At 45.4% G+C, this 22928-nt stretch overlaps 1 protein-coding gene and 1 pseudogene across 9 annotated transcripts in view; both read right to left on the bottom strand.

Annotated features, from left to right (window-relative positions):
- The window catches only part of HAS3 (hyaluronan synthase 3), a 113182-nt gene extending 92221 nt beyond the window's left edge, over positions 1–20961 (bottom strand). For 6 of the 9 annotated variants that reach the window (XM_039473971.2, XM_039473969.2, XM_039473972.2 and 3 more), the window contains exon 1: positions 20746–20946. The gene's annotated coding sequence lies outside the window, so the exon portion shown is untranslated. Of the gene's footprint in view, positions 1–20745 lie in introns of all 9 variants that reach the window. The other 3 variants (XM_074405449.1, XM_074405447.1, XM_074405451.1) reach the window with 2 other exon arrangements.
- Positions 326–10479, bottom strand: LOC141585558 (small ribosomal subunit protein uS5 pseudogene; annotated as a pseudogene).
- Positions 20962–22928: the final 1967 nt, after the last annotated feature.

The raw sequence follows: 22928 nt of genomic DNA, 5'->3' as shown, positions 1-22928 counted from the left end.
GCACGCACCACCATGCCCAGCTAATTTTTTGTGTTTTTAGTAGAGACGGGGTTTCACCATGTTGACCAGGATGGTCTCGATCTTTAGACCTCGTGATCCACCCACCTCGGCCTCCCAAAGTGCTGGGATTACAGGCTTGAGCCACCGCACCTGGCCCACTTTTTTTTTTTTTTTTTTTTTTTGAGACGGAGTTTCACTCTTGTTACCCAGGCTGGAGTGCAATGGCGCGATCTCGGCTCACCGCAACCTCCGCCTCCTGGGTTCAGGCGATTCTCCTGCCTCAGCCTCCTGATTAGCTGGGATTACAGGCACGCGCCACCATGCCCAGCTAATTTTTTTGTATTTTTAGTAGAGACGGGGTTTCACTATGTTGACCAGGATGGTCTCGATCTATTGACCTCGTGATCCACCCGCCTTGGCCTCCCAAAGTGCTGGGATTACAGGCTTGAGCCACCGTGCCCGGCCTGTTTTTTTTTTTTTGAGACAGGGTCTCACTCTGTCATCCAGGCTGAAGTGCAGTAGTACAATCTTGGCTCATTGCAACCTCTGCTTCCCGGGTTCAAGTGATTCTGGTGCCTCAGTCTCCTGAGTGGCTGGGATTACACGTGTGTGCCACCAGGCCTGGTTAATTTTTTGTATTTTTTGGTAGAGGTGGGGTTTCACCATATTGGCTAGGCTGGTCTTCAACTCCTGACCTCAAGTGATCTGCCTGCCTCAGCCTCCCAAAGTGCTGGGATTACAGACGTGTGCCACCACACCTTGCCTCTCACATAGTTTTGTTATTGGACTTACTGTGTGAGTATATTTCTTGGCCAGCAGTGGAAGGATATCTAATTATGATAGGAAAATAGCCAGACTGTGTTCAGAAACATGTACAGATAGAAATAATGTTTAAAGAATGGTGAATACGACAAAAACAAGTGAGGAAATGGGCTTGTGCAGAAATTTAACTATGCAGGTTGTATTTTTCACAGCTTTCATACAGTTGGGGATAGTCTAAAGTATCTAATTAATCAGTGATGGCAGAGAGATTAGAACTAGCTTGTTCTTAAGTATAAGTGCATCTGTGATACACTGGCATTTAATCAAGTTGTGCATCTATTAAACAAACATGCAGCCTGCAAGCGAAGGAAAATCCCAGAAAGTTCAACCCTTTGGGGGCTGTTTTCAGTAAGACCCAGCAAGCTATTCTGCCTTTGACCTGGGACCCCTGACTCTGAGGCAAGCAGTGGCTTCCATGCCTCTGGCATTAAGAGTAGAAGCAATTCAGTCCTAAGAGGAATTCCTTGGGCAACCTCCAAACAGGCAATAATATAATAGCTACCTCCACTTTCAGGTTTTAGTATTTACAAGGCAAGAACTGAAACCAGAGAAAAAAGTTAGAGCTAGGTCTGGATCCCTCTTGACACAGGGAAGTAAAGTTTATTTGGTCTGATAGCTAAATTATGGAAGGCAACCCAAGGCCATGGACCAAGCAGAGGCTTTTAGGTGTCCTGCTTGCTCCCCTCTACGTTTTGCTTTGGGCCCCTGCTTCCACGTTTGGCAGACCAAGGCTCCCTGGCCTAGAACACTGTTGTTGTCTGCCTTTGTCACTTCTGTTCTGCCTCTCTTTGCTAAGTGGTCCATGCTTACACCTCAGCTCTCAGTGTAAGGCTGGCTCTCACAGTTGGGTATTTGGGCATTAATCTTACAGTTGGGATGTCCAGGCAGAAGCATCCTGCTGGGAAAAGGGCTTTCCCTTCAAGGCCAATTCTTTTTTTTTTTTTTTTTTTTTCTGAGACAGAATCTCGCTCAGTCACCCAGGCTGGAGTGTAGTGGTATGATCTCAGTTCACTGTAACCTCTGCCTCCAGGATTCAAGCAATCCTCCCTCCCACGTCAGCCTCCCTAGTAGCTGGGACTAGAGGCATGCAACCACCATGCCCGGCCTTCTTTTTTTTTGGAGACAAGGTCTTGCTCTGTCACCCAGGCTGGAGTGCAGTAGTGTGATTTTAGCTCACTGCAGCCTCAACCTCCCAGGCTCTGGTGCTCCTCCCACCTCAGCCTCCTGAGCATCTGGGACTACAGGCATATAGCACTATGCCTGGCTATTTTTTTGTAGTTTTTGTAGATATGGGGTTTTGACATGTTGCCCGGGCTGGTCTCAAATTCCTAGACTCAAGTGATCTGCCTGCCTTGGCTTCCCAAAGTGCTGGGATTCCAGGCATGAACCACCATGCCCTGGTCAAGGCCAGTTCTTGAAACCCTGTACCACCTTGAAGGTATGACTGAGAGAGGAGCTGGTTATGACAAGCTTTGCTGAGATCAGCTGGAATAGCCTCTTGCTTGCTACGGGCTGTTAGTGACTTATGCGCCAGAATCTACCAAACCCATCTGCAGTCAGCCATCCAATCAGGAAGAAGCCTGAGAACAGAAGAACATTTGGGAAATGTCCTCAACCCCTCTGTCACCAGGACCAAATCCTGTGAAATGTATAATGGTCTGTCAGGCAAAATGCTTTCTGAGCATCAGAATTTTAATATGGTCTTTTGGATATCATCTAAAGAAAAGAACAGCCTTTTTCTGTTCAGATCAAGCTCCCATAACCAGCTACCAGCTTGTAATGCTGCTCTCCTGCAGACCAGTGGGACAGATCCTCACTAGAAGTGAGAAGGATATAGGCCACTCTTTTCTACGTATCCAGGCTGGAAAAGTCAATTCACGGCTGGTCTCTCACTTCCAACCCCAATGACATAATCAGCACTGAGTTCTACCTCTAAAAACCTTGGTGAGTGACAGAGAGATAAGATAAGGTCTTTACTAATTTATGAATTGATGTAAAATTTCTTTTTTTTTTTTTTTTGAGACAGTCTCAAAAAAGGCTGGAGGGCAGTGGCATGATCTCGGCCCACTGCAATCTCCGCCTCCCAGGTTCAAGCAATTCTCCTGCCTCAGCCTCTCAAGTAGCTGGGATTACAGGTGCGCACCACCACACCCAGATAATTTTTGTATATTTAGTAGAGATGGCATTTCATCATGTTGGCCAGGATGGTTGGTGTAATATTTTTATTCCCTAAGTCCTCTCAGAGGGCAAAAATTCATTCATTTTTTTTTTTTGAGGCAGAGTCTTTGTCACCCAGGCTGGAGTACAGTGGTGTGCTCACAGCTTACTGCAATCTTTGCCTCCTAGGTTCAAGTGATTCTCATGTCTTAGCCTCCTGAGTAGCTGGGACTACAGGTGTCTGCCACCATGGCTGGCTAATTTTTGTATTTTTAGTATAGATGGGGTTTTCCCATGTTGGCCAGGCTGTTCTCAAAGTCCTGATCTCAAACGATTGCCCACTTTGGCCTCCCAAAGTGTTGAGATTACAAGCATGAGCCACTGTGCCCAGCCAGAAATTAATTCTATGTGATCCTTTCGTCACCTGCCTTGAGTAAACCATACCATGGAAGGCTCTCTCTTCACTGGCTGAATCAGTAAATTACATCCCCTTCTAAAAACCATCCAGAGAGAAAGATGATGATTGCTTTGGAAGCATTAAAGGTCAATTTCAGCAATTTAACACTTAATAGGAGCCAAGAGAAATAAGGAAAATCATTACTCCCAAAACAGCTGGCATACACCAAGCATAACCAGAACTATATAAATAAAGATAATACAAACAGCAAGATTACCAAAAACTGACTTTGGAAAATTCCAGGCGAGAAGCTGCCAGAATTGAAGTACATATCAAGGAAGCATGACTTTAATTTTCCAACTGTATCTCCATCCATTTTCCTAAGGCTTCCTTTGTTAAAATTCAGTTGGTTTGCTAATGGCCTTTGGAAGGCTGAGGTGGGCAGATCACCTGAGGTGAGGAGTTCGAGACTGGCCTGACCAACATGGAGAAACCCCGTCTGTACTAAAAATACAAAATTAGCTGGGCATAGTGGCACATACCTGTAAACCCAGCTACTTGGGAGGCTGAGGCAGGAGAATCACTTAAACCCAGGAGGCAGAGGTTGCAGTGGGATGAGATCGTGCCATTGCCCTCCAGCCTGGGCAACAAGAGCAAAACTCTGTCTCAAAAAAACAAAAAACAGAATAAAACAAAAAAAAAACCAGTTGGTTTGCTAACTTGCCTGAAAGTTTACTATCTGTAAACCAAGAAACCTTTACAGCAAAGACAGTGTGGCCAATCATTCTTAGGAGCTTGGCTTACTCAACCTGCCATGAAATAAACCCTGGCAGATACTTAGCTTCCTTGGAGTTTCCCATAACATCTATCTGAAGTCACATGTCAGGAGTCTATGTATCCTCAAACTGTACTGGAAAAACCGGTAATAAATTCAGGTCATTCAGTGGGATCAGAGGCAGTAGCTTTGTATCAGCCCTCAAAGCTCAGGTATGTGGAATTCTAGGTACCAGGTTAAAAGGAGACTGGACTTGTTACCTGGAGCACGTCTTACTTGCTGTACTGAGGACAAGCCTCTCACTGTGGTTCACTTAAATCATATTTAGTTCTCATAGAGAGAATAAAGATGAAAGAACCTATTGAGATTTGGTTTTAAGCAACACAGACAAAAGAAGAAGAAAAAGGTATCTACAGGTTAATTCTTGATATCAATAGAGAGGAAAAACCTGAATCCCCAGTACAATGACTGTGGAAGAGTTGAGCCTATACTTTATATTTCTTCCCAACTAGCTGGCACCATCATAGCAGACATTGCCCAAATCTGGACCACCCAATAGTTAGGATAACTTTCTTCAGATGCCGAAGAGCTACAGCCAGAGAGGAAGGGCACTGATATCCCCAGACCACATGTCGTTAGAAGGAATTATGGTGGCTGGTTTGTTCAATTTCATTTTCTTCTGCTTATTATTTTTAACAGGTTTAATTCACTTTATTCCTCTTGTACAAAACCTTATATTATAGCCACAGCTGGAACCTTGATCTTCTGCACAGAGACTCTGGTGTGGCTCTTGTTGAAATGGTCAGTGAATTCCTGACAGGGAGGCTTGGGGAATAGTCTCTTTCTAGAGGTTGGGGGTCAGGCAGATTTAGGTCCTAGAGATGGCATCAAAGGTGGTCTTGGTGAAGTTGCCCAGGGTGGCAGTACAGCCCCTGGCTGAGGTGTGGCAGCTGTCAATACTGGCTATCAGCAGCAGCATCTTGGACACAGGGGTCAAGATGATGCCACTGTCCCTGGGGGCAGGGATAAGGTGTACTAAGCCAGAGCTACAGCAGCCTGTCACCGTACAAGGGGCGGTATAGGGCTTGCTGATCTTGTTCCTCCAGTAATCTCTCCACATAGGGACAATGGAAAGCTTGGCCAGGATGGTGACCCCTTGGACGGCAGCAGTTACCTCCCTGGAGCACTTAACACCTAGACCGATGTGGCCACTGTAGGTCCCAACAGTAGCAAATGCCTTGAATCTGTTGCGCTGGCCAGTGCGGATCTGTTTCTACACAAGCATAATTTTCAAAACCTCATCCATGAGAGATACCCCCTGAAAAAAAGCCAATGATACCACACCCGTTGATGGGCAGGGAGAAGAGATAAGTCTCCAGGGACTTGATCTTCATGTCCTTGATCAGGAGGCCCAGTTTGGTGGTGAGTATCCACTTTTTGTCTTCAGCTGTGCCTCTGTGAGTTCCATAGCCTCGGGTCCAGCCTCGACCATGGCTGTGAGCCCAGTACTGCATGCTGCTACCAAAGCCTCTGAGGAAGCCAACGGCAGTTTCCCATTCTAGGGCCCTCAGGGCCTCCAGGCCTTCCCGCTACACTGGCATCATCCTCCAGTTTGGTGATTTCTCAGAGAAGAAGCTATTCAATTTTATATCAAAATAGATTATGCTTCTCCTCTTCCTCTGCCTGGCTAACACTGATCGATGTAACCTTCTTGATGTCTTGACAAGTTAACCTAAGGTCCCAGCTCTGGGTCCCTTAGTGCTTGGTGAGCACTTATGTCACTCCCACCCACTGTCTATTTACTCCTCTGCATTTCGCACACGCTACTGAGACTTCCTTAAAGGAAGAGATTGGGTCCTTTTTCTGTGTCTTCTAGCATACTTGGGAGATAACAGATGCTCATGAAGGAGAATTCCTTCTATTTGCAAAGACAAGTTTCTTAAAGCTCAAGTTCCTTCTCTACCAGCACACTCTGGAGCTGAGCAATTTTGAGACTTCAAAGAGCTTTCACGGGACAGTGAAAGAACTGTCCTAGAAGAAGCCGCAGTCACTTTTTATCTTTATTTTATTTATTTATTTTTTGAGACAGAGTCTTGTTCTGTTGTTCAGGCTAGAGTGCAGCAGTGTGAGCTCGGCTCACTGCAACCTCCACATCCCAAGTTCAAGTGATTCTCCTGCCTCAGCCTCCCAAGTAGCTGCAATTACAGGAATCTGCCACCATGCCTGGCTAATTTTTGTATTTTTAGTAGAGACGGGGTTTCACCATGTTGACCAAGCTGGTCTTGAACTCCTGACCTCAGGTGATCTGCCTGCCTTGGCCTCCCAAAGTGCTGAGATTACAGGCATGAGCCACCATGCCTGGCAACAGTAACTTTTTTTTTTCTAAGATGAAGTCTTGCTCTGTCGCCCAAGCTGGAGTGCAGTGATGCAATCTTGGCTCATTGCAACCTCTGCCTCCTGGTTCAAGCAATTCTCCTGCCTCAGCCTCCTGTATAGTAAGTTTTTTGTTTGTTTGTTTGTTTTTGAGACGTAGTTTCACTCTTGTTACCCAGGCTGGAGTGCAATGGCGCAATCTTGGCTCACCGCAACCTCCGCCTCCTGGGTTCAGGCAATTCTCCTGCCTCAGCCTCCTGAGTAGCTGGGATTACAGGCACACGCCACCATGCCCAGCTAATTTTTTGTATTTTTAGTAGAGACGGGGTTTCACCATGTTGACCAGGATGGTCTTGATCTCTTGACCTCATGATCCACCCGCCTCGGCCTCCCAAAGTGCTGGGATTACAGGCTTGAGCCACCGCGCCCGGCCCTGTACAGTAAATTTTTAAAAGAAGTTAGATTGGCTAGACACAGTGGCTGATGCCTATAATCCTAGCCCTTTGGGAAACTGAGGTGAATAGAATGCCTGAACTCAGGAGTTTGAGACCAGCCTGAGCAACATGGTAAAACTCTGTCTCTACTAAAAATAGAAAAAAATTAGCTGGGTATGGTGGCGCATGCCTGTAGTCTCAGCTATTTGAGAAGTTAAGACAACTGAATTGCTTGAACCTGGGAGGCAGAGGTTGCAGTGAGTCGAGACTGTGGCACTGTACTGCAGCTTGGGCAACAAAGCGAGGCTCTGTCTCCATAAATGAATCAATCAAAAAAGTTAGATAATTTCATTCTTCCTCCCTGGCTTCCCATCTCACTCACAAGGAAAGCCAAAGTCCCTACAAGGCTCCACTGGGACTGGCCACTGCTTTTCTGGTGTCAACTCCTGTTCTTCTTTCAAGCCACATTGGTCTTACTCTTCTCCAGCACGTCCAGCCTGCACTGCCGCAGGGCCTCTGCACTTGCATCTCCCTCCACCTGGAATGCTCCTTCTCTAAGTTTCCAGATCAACCCTTTGCTTCCTTAGATCTTTGCTCAAATGTCACTTGTCAGCTGGGCACGGTGGCTCATTCCTATAATCCCAGCACTTTGGGAGGCTGAGGCGGGCAGGTTGCCTGAGCTCAGGAGTTTGAGACCAGCCTGGGTAACATAGTGAAACCCCATCTCTACTAAAATAATACCAAAAAAATTAGCTGGATGTGGTGGCCCATGCCTGTAGTCCCAGCTACTCAGAAGGCAAGAGAATTGCTTGAACCCAGGAGGTGGAGGTTGCAGTGAGCTGAGATCATGCTACTGTACTCTAGCCTGGGAAACAGAGTGAGACTCTGTCTCAAAAAAAAAAAAAAAAAAAAAAGAAAAAGAAAAAAAAAAAGTCACTTGTCAGGAAAGCTTTTCCTGTCCATTCAAGACAATAGCAAACTCCCTTTGGGCCCCTTATCTTACTAAATTTATCTCTTTAGTGGTTATCATCCCCTGGCACAGTATACATCAGTATATCTGTGTACTTGTTTACTGCCTACCTGTCCTCTCCAGAAGTCAGGTTCAGGAGGACAGGGACTTTGTTGTGTTCACAGCTGGGTCCTTAGCACAGAGGCTTGGCTCTAGTCCCAACTAGCACAGGGTAAGTGCTCATTACATATTTGTTGAATGAATAAATGAATGAATAAAGAAATACTTAAGAGCCAAGCCAAATACCCCACTCTTTCCATGTGAATGAACTAGAGTTATCTAACTACAGGAGGACTCAGAGGCTGAAATACTAGGACTGGCAGATATCCAAGTATGTTTAAACTTGTAGTCTACCCAAGGTAGCTGGTTTGGCACTGAAAACAAGGCAAGTATGGGATGCTACATAAGAAGAAACATCTAGGCCAGACGTGGTGGCACACACATATAATCCCAGCACTTTGGGAAGTTCGGGCAGGTGGATCACCTGAGGTCAGGAGTTTGAGACCAGTCTGATCAACATGGAGAAGCCCTGTCTCTACTGAAAATACAAAATTAGCCGGGTGTGGTGGCGCATGCCTGTAATTCCAGCTACTCAGGAGGCTAAGGCAGGAGAATCACTTGAACCCAGGAGGCAAAGGTTGCAGTGAGCTGAGACTGTGACATTGCACTCCAGCCTGGGCAATAAGAGTGAAACTCCAACTCCAGAAAAAAAAAAAAAAAAAAAAAAGAAGGAACATCTAAAAGGAAGAGAGACAAATTAGATGAGATGAAAACATCTGTTTTTTTCAAATCAAAGAGAAAATACTGCCTTCTGAAGTCTCACTGCCAAAAGCAAGCTCTATTTAAAACCAGAGCTATATGACCCTTCCTATGTGTAGCTTTTCTCATATGGCAATTCTATGCAGCTTCCAGGGCACAAAAGCAACTTTACAAATGAACTGAAAACATTTATTTATTTATTTATTTATTTATTTATGAGACGGAATCTTGCTCTGTTACCAGGCTGGAGTGCAGCGGCGCCATCTTGGCTCACTGCAACCTTTGCCTCCTGGGTTCAAGAGATTCTTCCACCTCAGCCTCCCAAGTAGCTGGGACCACAGCTGCCTGCTACCATGCCCAGCTAATTTTTTTGTATTTTTAATAGAGATGGAGTTTCACCGTGTTGGCCAGGATGGTCTCAATCTCTTGACCTCATGATCTATCTGCCTCGGCCTCCCAAAGTGCTGGGACTGCAGGTGTGAGCCACCGCACCCAGCCTGAAAACATTGATTTTTAATTTATGATTTTGAAATAGGGTCTCACTCTGTTACTCACACTGGAGTGCAGTGTTGTGATCACAACTCACTACGGCCTTGACCTTCCCAGGGTCAGGTGATCCTTCTGCCTCACTCTCCCAAGTAGCTGGGCTTACAGGCATGTATCACCATGCCCCCATTTTTTTTTTTTTTAACTTTTTGTAGACACAGGGTCTCACTATGTTGCCCAGGCTGGTTTTGAACTCCTGGGCTCAAGTGATCTGTTCACCTCGGCCTCCCAAAGTGCTAGGAGTACAGGTGTCAGCCACTGTGCCTGGTATGAAAACATTTATTGAAAGACAATATAGAAGACTGGTTAGGAGCATGAATTCTCAAACCAGCTGCCTACATTCAACTTTCTATTTGCATAATTTTGGCAACTTATTTCTCTGAGCCTCAGTTCCCTCTATGAAAACTGGATCACTTGACATCTGTAAGGCACTCAGGAGTATAGAATACTTGCTATGCTGTTATGACTATTTTTTTTCAGACAGGGTCTCACTCTGTTGTCCAGGCTGGAGTATAGTGGTATTATCACAGCTCACTGCAGCCTCTGCCTCCCGGCTTCAAGTGGTTCTCCCACCTCAGCCTCCTGAGTAGCTGGAGGCTACAGGGGTGTACCACCACACCTGGCTAATTTTTGTATTTCTTGGTAGAGTTAAATTTCACCATGTTGCCCAGGCTGGTCTTGAACTCCTGACTTCAACTGATCTGTCCACCTCAGTCTTCCAAATTATTGAGATTAAAGGTGTGAGCCACTGTGCCTAGGCTTGCTATGACTATTTTTGAAACACATAGGAACTAGCCTTTCCAACCAGCCTTCCCCATTCTTCATTAAATACTGTATTAATCAGCCAACACTTAGCATCCACTACATACCAAGCACTGTTATAGGTAGTAGGGGGTATGACAAAGTGAATCAAAAGGGGTTTTGCCCTTGTTGTATTCACAAGAACACTCCTCAGTTTGATTCTGTAAAAATGGTCCAGGTCTCGAGAAGTGGGGCAGGGTCACTGGCCAAGAGGCTTGCCAGGAAGGACCCCCAAAGCAGCAGTTCTTCACCTCAGTTTTTGTTGGTTTTTTTTTTTGAGATGAAGTCTTGCTCTGTTGCCAGGCTGGGGTGCAGTGATGTGATCTTGGCTCACTGCAACCTCTGCCTCCCACGTTCAAGTGATTCTCCTGCCTCAGTCTCCCGAGTAGCCGGGATTACAGGCACCCACCACCACGACCGGCTAATTTTTTGTATTTTTTTTTTTTTTTTTTTTTGAGACGGAGTTTCGCTCTTGTTACCCAGGCTGGAGTGCAATGGCGCGATCTCGGCTCACCGCAACCTCTGCCTCCTGGGTTCAGGCAATTCTCCTGCCTCAGCCTCCTGAGTAGCTGGGATTACAAGCACGCACCACCATGCCCAGCTAATTTTTTGTATTTTTAGTAGAGACGGGGTTTCACCATGTTGACCAGGATGGTCTCGATCTCTCGACCTTGTGATCCACCCGCCTCGGCCTCCCAAAGTGCTGGGATTACAGGCTTGAGCCACCGCGCCCGGCCATTTTTTGTATTTCTTTTAGTAGAAATGGGGTTTCACCATGTTGGCCAGGATGGTCTCCATCTCTTGACCTTGTGACCCACCTGCCTTGGCCTCCCAAAATGCTGGAATTACAGGTGTAAGCCACAGCACCTGGCCCTCACCTTAGTTTTAAGGCTGAATCATAAAGGAGGTCCTAGGGTCACAAATGGTGCTTTTCTTTGTGTCAGCACAAATGGCAGGCAAACAACCCATTACCTATTTGCATTTCACTTCCAAAGGCTAAATAAGCAATGCTTGATTCTTGTTATGAGCCAGGAAGCCATAAAGTAACAAGGCCTTTCATGATGTGGCCCCTGCCTGCCCTTTCTTGCCTCTGCTTCTGCCACCAACTAACCCCCTACCCCTTCACTCCAGCCTTGGGGACCTTCCTAAACATGTAAGGCCGTCTCATGGCCTTTGCACAGCTACTCCCTCTGCTGAAATGCTCACCTCTGCCTTTTATGCCTGCCTAATTTCTACCTGCTCTCTGGATTCAGCTCCAAGGATCTCTTCCTCCAAGACATCTTTGCCAATACATGAACCTGACCAAGGGACTCCTCAAAGGTGCTCTCATAGCACCTATTCCAGTGGACTGTAATTGTAATCACTGATGTCTTATGTCTTCCACCAGATTACCCACACCCAGAAGACAAGTATCCTCAGCCCCTAACATGGCAGTTGTTTTGAAAACATATGGCTGGGGACATCTAGAGGACATTGGTCACTCTGTTCTTATTTCCTTATTTTTTTTTTTTTTTAGATGGAGTCTTGCTGGAGCACAGTGGTACAATCTCGGCTCACTGCAACCTCTGCCTCCCAGGCTAAAGAGATTCTCCTGCCTCAGCCACCTGAGTAGCTGAGATTACAGGTGCTTGCCACCACTTCCAGCTAATCTTTATATTTTTGGTAGAGTTGGGGTTTCACCATGTTGGCCAGGCTGGTCTCGAACTCCTGACCCTTAGGTCATCCACCCACCTCAGCCTCCCAAAGTGTTGGGATTACAGGCGTGAGCCACTATACCCAGCCTGTTCTTATTTCCTTGATGCTCATCCTCATCACTGTCATCATCAGCCCCCTTCAAATGACCAAAATGTTCCTTAAGAAAAATCTTAATATAGAAAAATAAAATGTCTTTACTAGAATGTCATCTTCTGAGTAAGGTTCACTTGACGCCCTGTTTAGCAGTGAAACTGCCCCACCACCTAAGACTATAATCCTGATCAGTTTCCCTTCCTTTACTTTTCCTTTTTTTTATAGCACTTACCATTGTCTAATATACTAGATACTTTACTTATTGATTATATATAGCATTTATTATCAGTCTACTCTCTCTAGAACGGAAGTTCCATGAAGGGAATCATTGCCTATTTTGAAGAGTGGTATGTCTTAGGTGTCCAGAATACTGCTTGGCATGTAGTAGGCGCTCAATAAAATTATTTAATAATTATATCAAACATATACTTGTAGCAATCTTGCATTATAGGTATTTTCATCCCATTTTCTAGATCAAGAAACTGAGCTCAAAGTCATTTGCTCAAGTGAACGCAGGTAAACAGATGGTGTAGCTGGGCTCTCATTCATTCCATTCCCAAGTGTGTCTGGCAGTTTTGTTATCTTTTGTTAATAGGTCAGGTGGGTCTCTTGACAGATGTTTCTTGAATGTTACAAAATCTGCTTTAGCTCAATCTTCCTAATCAACCAAAACCAAGCAATTTCTCTAACACTTTTGATAGTAAATCATATGCTGCTAGCATGCTACAGTTTCCTGTAGAAGAGAAGAGTCTAGGAATTCAAAAATAAATATAGTCTCAATGTTTAGAGTTCAGAAGTTGTGATATTCAGTTAGTGTTCAGGTTCATTAGTTTTATAAAGCATATAGATCCCATCAAGTCTCAGCTGGTCAATTTGGAGATGGGAAACATTTTTCTGAAATTCATGCCTATTTTAAATTTTCTTTTTTTCTTTCTTTTTTTGTAAACTGGGCATGGTGATGTGTAGCTACAGTCCCAGCTACTCCAAGGCTGAGGCACGTGGATCACTTGAGTTCAGGAGTTCAAGACCAGCCTGGACAACATAGCAAGACCCCCATCTCTAAAAAAAACGGTGTGTGTGATTGTACCAATAACTCTGAATGTACTAAAAACCACAGAATTGTACACTTCATTTTTTTTTTTGAGACGGAGTTTCGCTCTTGTTACACAGGCTGGAGTGCAATGGCGCGATCTCGGCTCACCGCAACCTCTGCCTCCTGGGTTCAGGTAATTCTCCTGCCTTAGCCTCCTGAGTAGCTGGGATTACAGGCACGCGCCACCATGCCCAGTTAATTTTTTGTATTTTTAGTAGAGGCGGGGTTTCACCATATTGACCAGGATGGTTTCGATCTCTTGACCTAGTGATCCACCCGCCTCGGCCTCCCAAAGTGCTGGGATTACAGGCTTGAGCCACTGCGCCCGGCCCAAAATTTTTATTTTTTATTTTTTATTATTTTTATTATTTTTTTTTGAGACCGAGTTTCGCTCTTGTACCCAGGCTGGAGTGCAATGGCGCGATCTCAGCTCACCACAACCTCCGCCTCCTGGGCTCCGGTAATTCTCCTGCCTCAGCCTCCTGAGTAACTGGGATTACAGGCACGAGCCACCATGCCCAGCTAATTTTTTATATATATATATATATATTTTTTTTTTTGAGACGGAGTTTCACTCTTGTTACCCAGGTTGGAGTGCAATGGCGCGATATCGGCTCACCGCAACCTCCGCCTCCTGGGTTCAGGCAATTCTCCTGCCTCAGCCTCCTGAGTAGCTGGGATTACAGGCACGCGCCACCATGCCCAGCTAATTTTTTTGTATTTTTAGTAGAGACGGGGTTTCACCATGTTGACCAGGTTGGTCTCGATCTCTCGACCTTGTGATCCACCCGCCTCGGCCTCACAAAGTGCTGGGATTACAGGCTTGAGCCACCGCGCCCGGCTAATTTTTTATATTTTTAGTAGAGACGGGGTTTCACCATGTTGGCCAGGACAGTCTCGATCTCTTGACCTCGTGATCCACCCGCCTCGGCCTCCCAAAGTGCTGGGATTACAGGCTTGAGCCACCGCGCCCGGCTATAAAATTTTTAATTTTTTTTGAGACAAAGTCTTACTCTGTCACCCAGACCGGAGTGCAGTGGTGCAGTCTTAGCTCATTACAACCTCTGCCTCCTGTGGTCAAGTGATTCTACTGCCTCAGCCTCCTGAGTAGCTGGGATTACAGGCATGTGCCAACATGTCTGGCTAATGTATTTTGTATTTTTGATAGAGAGGGGGCTTCACCATGTTGGCCAGGCTGGTCTTGAACTCCTGACCTCAAGTGATTTGCCTGCCTTGGCCTCCCAAAGTGTTGGGATTATAGGAGTGAGCCACTGCACCTGGCCTGAACTATACACTTTAAATGGGTGAATTGTATAGTGTGTAGTCTATCTCAATAAAGCCATTATTTAAAAATAATAATATTTGGAGGATCAGGTACAGTGACTCATGCCTGTAATCCCAGGACTTTGGGAGGCTGAGGCAGGTAGATCACCTGAGGTCAGGAGTTTGAGACCAGCCTGATCAACATGGTGAAACCCCATCTCTACTAAAAAATACAAATATTAGTTGGATGTGGTGACATATGCCTGTAATCCCAGCTACTCGGGAGGCAGTGGCAGGAGAATCACATGAACCCAGGAGGTGGAGGTTGCCATGAACCAAGATCATGTCATTGTACTCTAGCCTGGGCAACAAAGCAAAACTTCATCTCAGGCCGGGCACGGTGCTCACGCCTATAATCCCAGCACTTTGGGAGGCTAAGGCGGGTGGATCACGAGGTCAAGAGATCGAGACCATCCTGGTCAACAAGGTGAAACCCCGTCTCTACTAAAAATACAAAAATTAGCTGGGCATGGTGGCGCACGCCTGTAGTCCCAGCTACTCAAGAGGCTGAGGCAGAAGAATTGCTTGAACCCAGGAGGCGGAGGTTGCGGTGAGCCGAGATCATGCCATTGCACTCCAGTCTGGGTAACAACAGCGAAACTCCATCTCAAAAACAAACAAACAAACAAACAAAAACTTCATCTCAAAAAAAAAAAAATTACAACTAGGTTTGGTTCAGATCATGGACCAGCAACTTGTTTTAGTACATGGTTTACAGTTCAGTTTGGTTTGAGTTATGTAAAGAGACCAAGAAAACAGAGAAAAAATTGTGGGAATCATTTCAATATCACATCCAGAAAAGTTACACTAATCTGAAATCTTCAGGCAATATAACCAAATAGGCCTCTTAAGTATTACAAATTAATCATACTAAAGAACAAGGATTTGCTAAGTCCATCTAAAACAGGATGAGATGCCTAATGGTTCACATACATTAGAGCACTTGTGTTTTAAGTAGGTGCTTAAAATGATTGTTTCAAGTTATTAAAAAAAGAAGATATAGAACTGGAGAACAGGGGTATGCCTGGTGATCCCTCAGAGAAGAGTTAAAGGAAAGGAAATAACTAACATGTAACTTTTCTGAAAATCTAGGTTAAAATTTAATAACAAGAGTAGCCCTTATAACTAAATAAAGCAAAATATATAAAGCTTAAGAATCAGGAAATACCATAAATTCAAGTGAACGCATACATCTGTGAGTGTGCTTCCCTGCTTACTGATATGACACAACTGCCAGACATTGAAGAAAATTCCCTCTCAGGGCTGGGCTTGGTGGCTCTCACCTGTAATCCTAGCACTTTGGGAGGCCAAGGTGCTGGGATGACCTGAGATTGGGAGTTCAAGACCAGCTGGCCAAGATAGTGAAACCCTGTCTCTACTAAAAATACAAAAATTAGCTGGGCATGGTGGCTCACACCTGTAATCCCAGCTATTCAGGAGGCTAAGACAGGCAAATCGCTTGAACCCAGGAGGTGGGGGTTGTAATGAGCCGAAATTGCACCACTGTACTACAGCCTGGAGAATAAAGCAAGATTCCATCTCAAAAAAAAAAAAAAAGAAAAATTAAAAAAGGAGAAAGTCCCCACAGTAGGTCCTTTTTAAGATTTGATCCTCTCACCGCTGGAACCTGGGAGGCAGAGGCAGCAGTGAGTTGAGACTGCAGCAGTGGGTTGAGACTGCACCACGGCACTCCAGCCTGGGTGACAGAGCAAGACTCCGTCACAAACAAACAAAAATATTTGATCCTCTCCACTCAGCTTCTCATTCTGCCATGCCCTGCTTTCATATGACACATGCCGTTTTCCCCAGCTAGCGGACCCAGCCTACAGAGGAGGGCAGCATGCAGCTTGCTTTGCCCTGCTCTCTGAACACCCCATGGCCTCAACCCAGGGGTCCATGCAGCCTGCCGGCTATGACATATTGACCTATGATACAATATCACCCACAGAGAAAGTTCTTGTGAAAATGGACACTCAGATAGTCCTTCCTTCTGGGTGTTATGGAAGAGTGGCTCCATGGTCTGGTTTGGCTGCAAAACACTTTATAGATGTAGAAGCTGGTGTCAGAGAGAAAGATTATAGTGTAAACGTTGGTGGTATACTCTTCTATTTTGGCAAAGAAAAGTTTGAAGTTGGCGGGTGGGGTGGCTCATGCCTATAATCCCAGCACTCTGGGAGGCTGAGGTGGGCGGATCACTTGAGGTCAGGAGTTTGAGACCAGTCTGGCCAACATGGTGAAACCCTGTCTCTACTAAAAATTCAAAAATTAGCTGGACCTGGTGATGAGTACCTGTAATCCCAGCTACTTGGGAGGCTAAGGCAAGAGCATCGATTGAATCTGGGAGGCGGAGGTTGCAGTGAGCTGAGATCACGCCACTGTACTCTAGCCTGGACGACAGAGTGAGACTCTGTCTCAAAAAAAAAAAGTTTGAAGTCAAAAAAGGAAAAAACGTGCATAGCTCATTTGTGAACAATTTTTTTTAATCCAGAAATAGAAGAAGTTTAAGATTTGGATGACACTGAAAGGGGTTCAGGAGGTTTTGGTTCCACTAGAAAGAATTAAAATTTATGCTGAGAATAGAAAATGAGACATCATACCTTGTCTTAAAAACAACCTAGTGAAAAATTTAAAAAGGCCAGGTGCAATGGCTGACACCTGTAATCCCAGTGATATCTACAGGAGGCAGCCAAATGCCTAGGCAGATAGGGGCAGGTACCTGGTGAAACCCCACCTCCAAGCCCAAGAGAGTTTAAAACCCCAAAACCAAGCTACAAGTTAAATTCTGACTGGATTGAAAACTTGTCTTCTTGTTGACACACTTTCCTCTGATTGGTCCCCACCATTCACCTATTTTACATATACCTACCCTTTCCTAATTGGTTTCCTATACTATTGCGCCCACCCTTGAGTGGTGCCTTCGTTTTAACCTTTTTTTGCATACTCACAAATGAATCAGCATGAATCTTGTGCCTCAGACATCAGCAGAGGGGGAGATGGGTGGATGCCATAGAAGAGACAACTTGACATTGTGGAAGACAACCTGCCCTTCATGTCCTCTCTCCAGCTCCCTTCTCTGCTGAGAGCTGTTTCATCACTTAATATAATTATTCTCCACCCTCCTCACCCTTCAATGTCCAGTGTATCCTCATTTTCCTTGGGTGTGGTACAAGAGCTTGGGAATTGCGGAATGTGGTACAAGCTATAACACAGATGAGCTGGGGCATGCCAGCATGGCTGGTGAGGCCAGGGTGGGGTGTTCCTGGCCAGAGGTCCCTGGCTTGCAAAGTGACTGAGAAGAAAAATCCTACATCACCAGCACTTTGGGAGGCCAAGGCAGGAGGATCACTTGAGTCTAGGAATTCAAGACCAGTCTTGGCAACATAGTAAGACCCTGTTTCTACAAGAAAACAAAAAATGATTAGCTGAGTGCGGCGGCATGTGCCAGTAGTCCCAGCTACCTGTGAGGCTGAGGTTGGAGGACTGCTTGAGCCCAGGAGTTCAAGGCTGTGGCAAGCTGTGATTGTGCCACTATACTCCAGCCAAGATGACAGAGCAAGACCCTGTCCCTACACACACACACACACACACACACACACACACACACACACACACACAGGTTTGATTCAATGTTCAATATGGTCAGCCCTAGCATACTGAATGTTGTAAAAAGAACCCAGCATTACAGTCTTCTAAGTTGTAGTTCTTATGAAGTTATGTGCTCTATATGAGAAGATCTCTTATCAATAAACAGGTGGTCAGGCGTGGTGGCTCATGCCTGTATTCCTAACATTTTGGGAGGCTGAGGCAGGTGGATCAGCTCAGGTCAGGAGTTCAAGCCCAGCTTGGCCAACATGGTGAAACCCTGGCTCTACTACAAATAGAAAAATTAGCCAGGTGTGGTGGCTCATGCCTATAATCCCAGCACTTCGGGAGGCCAAGGCAGGCAAATCACTTGAGGTCAGGAGTTTGAGACCAGCCTGGTCAACATGGCAAAACCCTATGTCTACTAAAACTACAAAAATTAACCGGATGTGGTGGCGTGTACCTGTAATCCCAGCTACTCAAGAGGCTAATGTGGGAGAATTACTTGAATCTTGGAGACAGGGGTTGCAGTGTGCCAAGAATGCGCCACCACACTCCAGCCTGGTGAAAGAGTAAGAGACTCCATCTCAAAAAAGAGGTAATTTAAACTGTATTTCACTTATGTATAATCAATTTATAAGGCATCTTCTTCCAAAAAAACAATTTAAGGTGGTCATATACATTGATAGTAAAGACTCCTGGCCACATGTTAACTAGTCTTTTTCTGTCTATCATCATCTATAAATAGCAGAGTGAGTGCACACAGTAGATACTCAATATATATATATTGATATATTTATGAGTACATACATACAAGGCAAAGGTACAATTTAAGAGGCTAGAGCAGAGGTCCCCAAACTTTTTACACAGGGAGCCAGTTCACTGTCCCTCAGACCGTTGGAGGGCCGGACTATGCAAGGTGTGACACCCTTCACAGTCAGTGCTGCTGCCTCCACTATCTCAGACAGCGGTATACAGTGTCACAGGCCCAGCACTGCCTCCAGTGCTGTATACAGGGATGGCGGTGATCAGCCTGTGACACTGTGTATACAGTGTCCTGGACATCTGCAGCAGCGGTAGGCCTCTTCCGTGGGAAGCCCACTGCTGCATGTTTCCCCTATTACAAGACACCTCCTAAAAATAAGATGGCTCCCGTCTTTTGAGGGTAAAATTAATATAAGACAGGGTCTTATAATAGGGGAAACACGGTGTGTAGTAATGTAGGTGGAGACTTTTGGGCAAAGGGAGGTTATAGGGCCCATTATGTTGTTGTACATTTGGGGGAGTATGGGGGCCACTGTACTGTGTAGTAATGGTTATAGTGCTTTGCCTTTCTTCCTACTTCTGCTGTTATTTCACACTGCTTCCGGTGATGTGGGGCACCGCTGCCGCAGACCGGATGTGCATCATATGACACGCTTCCAGAGCCATAACGCGTGCATCCCGCGTCACCGGAAGTAGTACTGTACGTGAGCTATGCGGTGCTTTGCGGCTCTGCCACATACTGTGCTCCTCTCACTGACCACCAATGAAAGAGGTGCCTCTTCCCAAAGTGCGGTGGGGCCAGATAAATGGCCTCAGGGGGCCGCATGCGGCCCTCGGGCTGTAGTTTGGAGACCCCTGGGCTAGAGGAAGATACTCATAGAGGCCAGGGGCGAGAGATACATTTCATTAAATAACAAACTCTGAGTTCGAGTGTGGTGGCTCATGCCTGTAATCCTAGCACTTTAGGAGGCCGAGGCAGGCGGATCACCTGAGGTCATGAGTTTGAGACCAGCCTGACCAACATGGCAAAACTCCATCTCTACTAAAAATACAAAAATTAGTCGGGTGTGGTGGCACATGTCTACGGTCCTAGCTACAGCTGAGGCAGGAGAATAGCTTGAACCTGGAAGGCAGAGGTTGCAGTGAGCTGAGATTGTGCCACTGCACTCCAGCCTGGGTGACAGAGTGAAACTCTGTTTCAAAAAATAATAATAATGATAAAAAAGCTCTGAAACCAGAGGAGCTTCTATCTCCAACACCTTGTATGGCTATCATTTTGACTGTTCACCATTCATCTTTTCAATCATTTACTGCTACTACATAGCAGGCACTGGGTGTGAAATGCTGAGCAAAATACGGAACTTAAGTGTTTTTTTTTTTGGTAAACAACACCATCCCCCTGAACACAGGGTACCTGGACCAAAGAGGGTCAGAGTATTTGCCTGAGATTTTTCTGTAAGTGAAAATAAGACTCACAGATGGCCTGGAGACTCAGGGTAAAGTTCTATCTACTCTTCCTAAAGGTTTCTCCAATTGTGTTAGTTACATGGGAATCTTTATGATAAATCATCTTTTATTGCTTAAGGTAGGTTAAGATGACCTCCTCTCAGCTGCAACTATGAAATCCTTACTAACATAATTTTGCTTTTGTTTTTTTTATACAGAGTCTCGCTCTGTTGCCCAGGCTGGATTGTAGTGGCATGATCTTGACTCACTGCAACCTCCGCCTCCCAGGTTCAAGCGATTCTCTTGCCTCAGCCTCCTGAGTAGCTGGGATTACAGGCATGCACCACCACCCCTGGCTGACTTTTGTAATTTTAGTAGAGACAGGGTTACGCCGTGTTGACCAGGCTGGTTTTGGATTCCTGGCCTCAAGCAATCTACCCGACTCAGCCTTCTAAAGTGCTGGGATTACAGGTGTGAGCTACTGTACTAACATAATTTTCAATATACATGTGTGACAGATGAAGCCTTGGGAAGTTCAATGACTTACTTGCCCTGTCTCATAGGGAGGCAGTGGCAGATCTGCAAAAAGAGCCCAGGTCTCTTGACTCCCAAACCCAAAATGCATCATAGGTCCAAGTGAAATACACTTTAAAGACAGGAATCAAAATACAATACCTCATGGACCACGGAGCCCAGTAGAAAGTCCAGTCGCTGGCACAGCTCCCCAAGGTTGGCCAAGCTGCTAGCCCTGTGAGCACCATCAGGATCTCTCACTCCCCTCAGGAAGGTGTGGATCAAAGGTTCTCGATACTTTGAGACCATGTCTCCTACAGGAAAAAGGAAGAAATCAAAATCCTTTAAAACAAAACTTCAACTTCTTTTTTTTTTTTTTTTTTTTGAGACGGAGTTTTGCTCTTGTTACCCAGGCTGGAGTGCAATGGCGCGATCTCGGCTCACCGCAACCTCCGCCTCCTGGATTCAGGCAATTCTTCTGCCTCAGCCTCCTGAGTAGCTGGGATTACAGGCACATGCCACCATGCCCAGCTAATTTTTTGTATTTTTAGTAGAGACGGGGTTTCACCATGTTGACCAGGATGGTCTCGATCTCTTGACCTTGTGATCCACCCGCCTCGGCCTCCCAAAGTTCTGGGATTACAGGCTTGAGCCACCGCGCCCAGCAAAACTTCAACTTCTTAAAAAAGGAAGAATGACAGCCAGGTGCGGTGACTCAAGCCTGTAATCCCAGCACTTTGGGAGGCTGAGGCGGGTGGATCACGAGGTCAAGAGATCGAAATAATCCTGGTCAACATGGTGAAACCCTGTCTCTACTAAAAATACAAAAAATTAGCTGGGCATGGTGGCGCGTGCCTGTAATCCCAGCTACTCAGGAGGCTGAGGCAGGAGAATTGCTTGAACCCAGGAGGCAGAGGTTGCGGTGAGCCGAGATCACGCCATTGCACTCCAGCCTGGGTAACAAGAGCAAAACTCCGTCTCAAAAAAAAAAAAAAAAGGAAGAATGATATTTCCATGGTACACTGCATGATGTCTTATTCTTTTTATTTTTGTTTTTATTTATTTATTTATTTTTTTTGAGGAGGAGTTTCGCTCTCGTTACCCAGGCTGGAGTGCAATGGCGCGATCTCGGCTCACCGCAACCTCCGCCTCCTGGGTTCAGGCAATTCTCCTACCTCAGCCTCCTGAGTAGCTGGGATTACAGGCACACACCACCATGCCCAGCTAATTTTTGTATTTTTAGTAGAGGCAGGGTTTCACCACGTTGACCAGGATGGTATCGATCTCTTGACCTCGTGATCCACCCGCCTCGGCCTCCCAAAGTGCTGGGATTACAGGCTTGAGCCACCGCGCCCGGCCTGTTTTTATTTTTTTTTAAAACGGAGTCTCACTCTGTCACCCAGACTGGAATGCAGTGGCACAATCAGAGCTCACTGCAGACTCAACTTCCTGGGCACTGGTGGTTCTTCCACCTCAGCCTCCCAAGTAATTGGGACTACAGGTGCATGACACCATGCCTGGCTAATTTTTGTTATTTTTTTGTAGAAATGAGGTTTCGCCAGGTTGCCCAGGCTGGTCTTGAACTACTGGACTCAAGCAATTTATCTGCTCTGGCCTCCCAAAGTGCTGAGATTACAGGAGTGAGTCACCACAAACAGCCAATGTCTTATTCTTTTCAAAGTACTTGCATAACTATTAAAAATCATGCCCTGCAGGAATATTTCATGTTATAAAAAATATTCATGATGTGTGGTTTTGTAAAAAAGCATGTAGAATCTCAATTTTATTCTAAAAAGTCTACATATAGAGAGAAAATATGTGAAGATATTCCCCATAGTGTTACTACCAGTTATCTTCCGAGTCTTACAGAGAAAACTTCAAAAATTTACATATACATACAAAAAAATATATATCATAAGTATATAGCTTGATAAACTTTCAGAAACCAGCCCAACTATAATTAGCCCATGGTCACACAAATAGCAAGTGTGGCCCCCAGTCTAGACCCTAGACCCCAATCATTAGCCTACTTTTTCCTATCCTATCCTGCTGTCTGCTTAGATAAGCAAATTGAGTGAAAAACAAGCATTTTGGGTCCTCAAGAAAGAGAACTATGATTATTTGACAAGTATTTTTCAAGAGGCCTAGTATGTCCTAAACATTGTTCCACATGCTTGGTAGATGCCATAAAACAAGAAATCATGATTCCTGCCCTTCTGTGGCTTATATTCTAGTGTAAATTAAATGGAATGTTAGAAGGTAATACATAGTATAGGGGTTAAAAAAAAGTAAAACAGGTAAGGGAAATAAGGAGTAATGGGAATGGTGGCCGACTTCATGTTTTG

This window comes from Saimiri boliviensis, chromosome 1 (genome assembly GCF_048565385.1).
Source record: "Saimiri boliviensis isolate mSaiBol1 chromosome 1, mSaiBol1.pri, whole genome shotgun sequence".
NCBI classification, from domain to species: domain Eukaryota; kingdom Metazoa; phylum Chordata; class Mammalia; order Primates; family Cebidae; genus Saimiri; species Saimiri boliviensis.
Note: the sequence above shows the minus strand (reverse complement) of the source record. Positions and strands in the feature narration are given on the sequence as shown.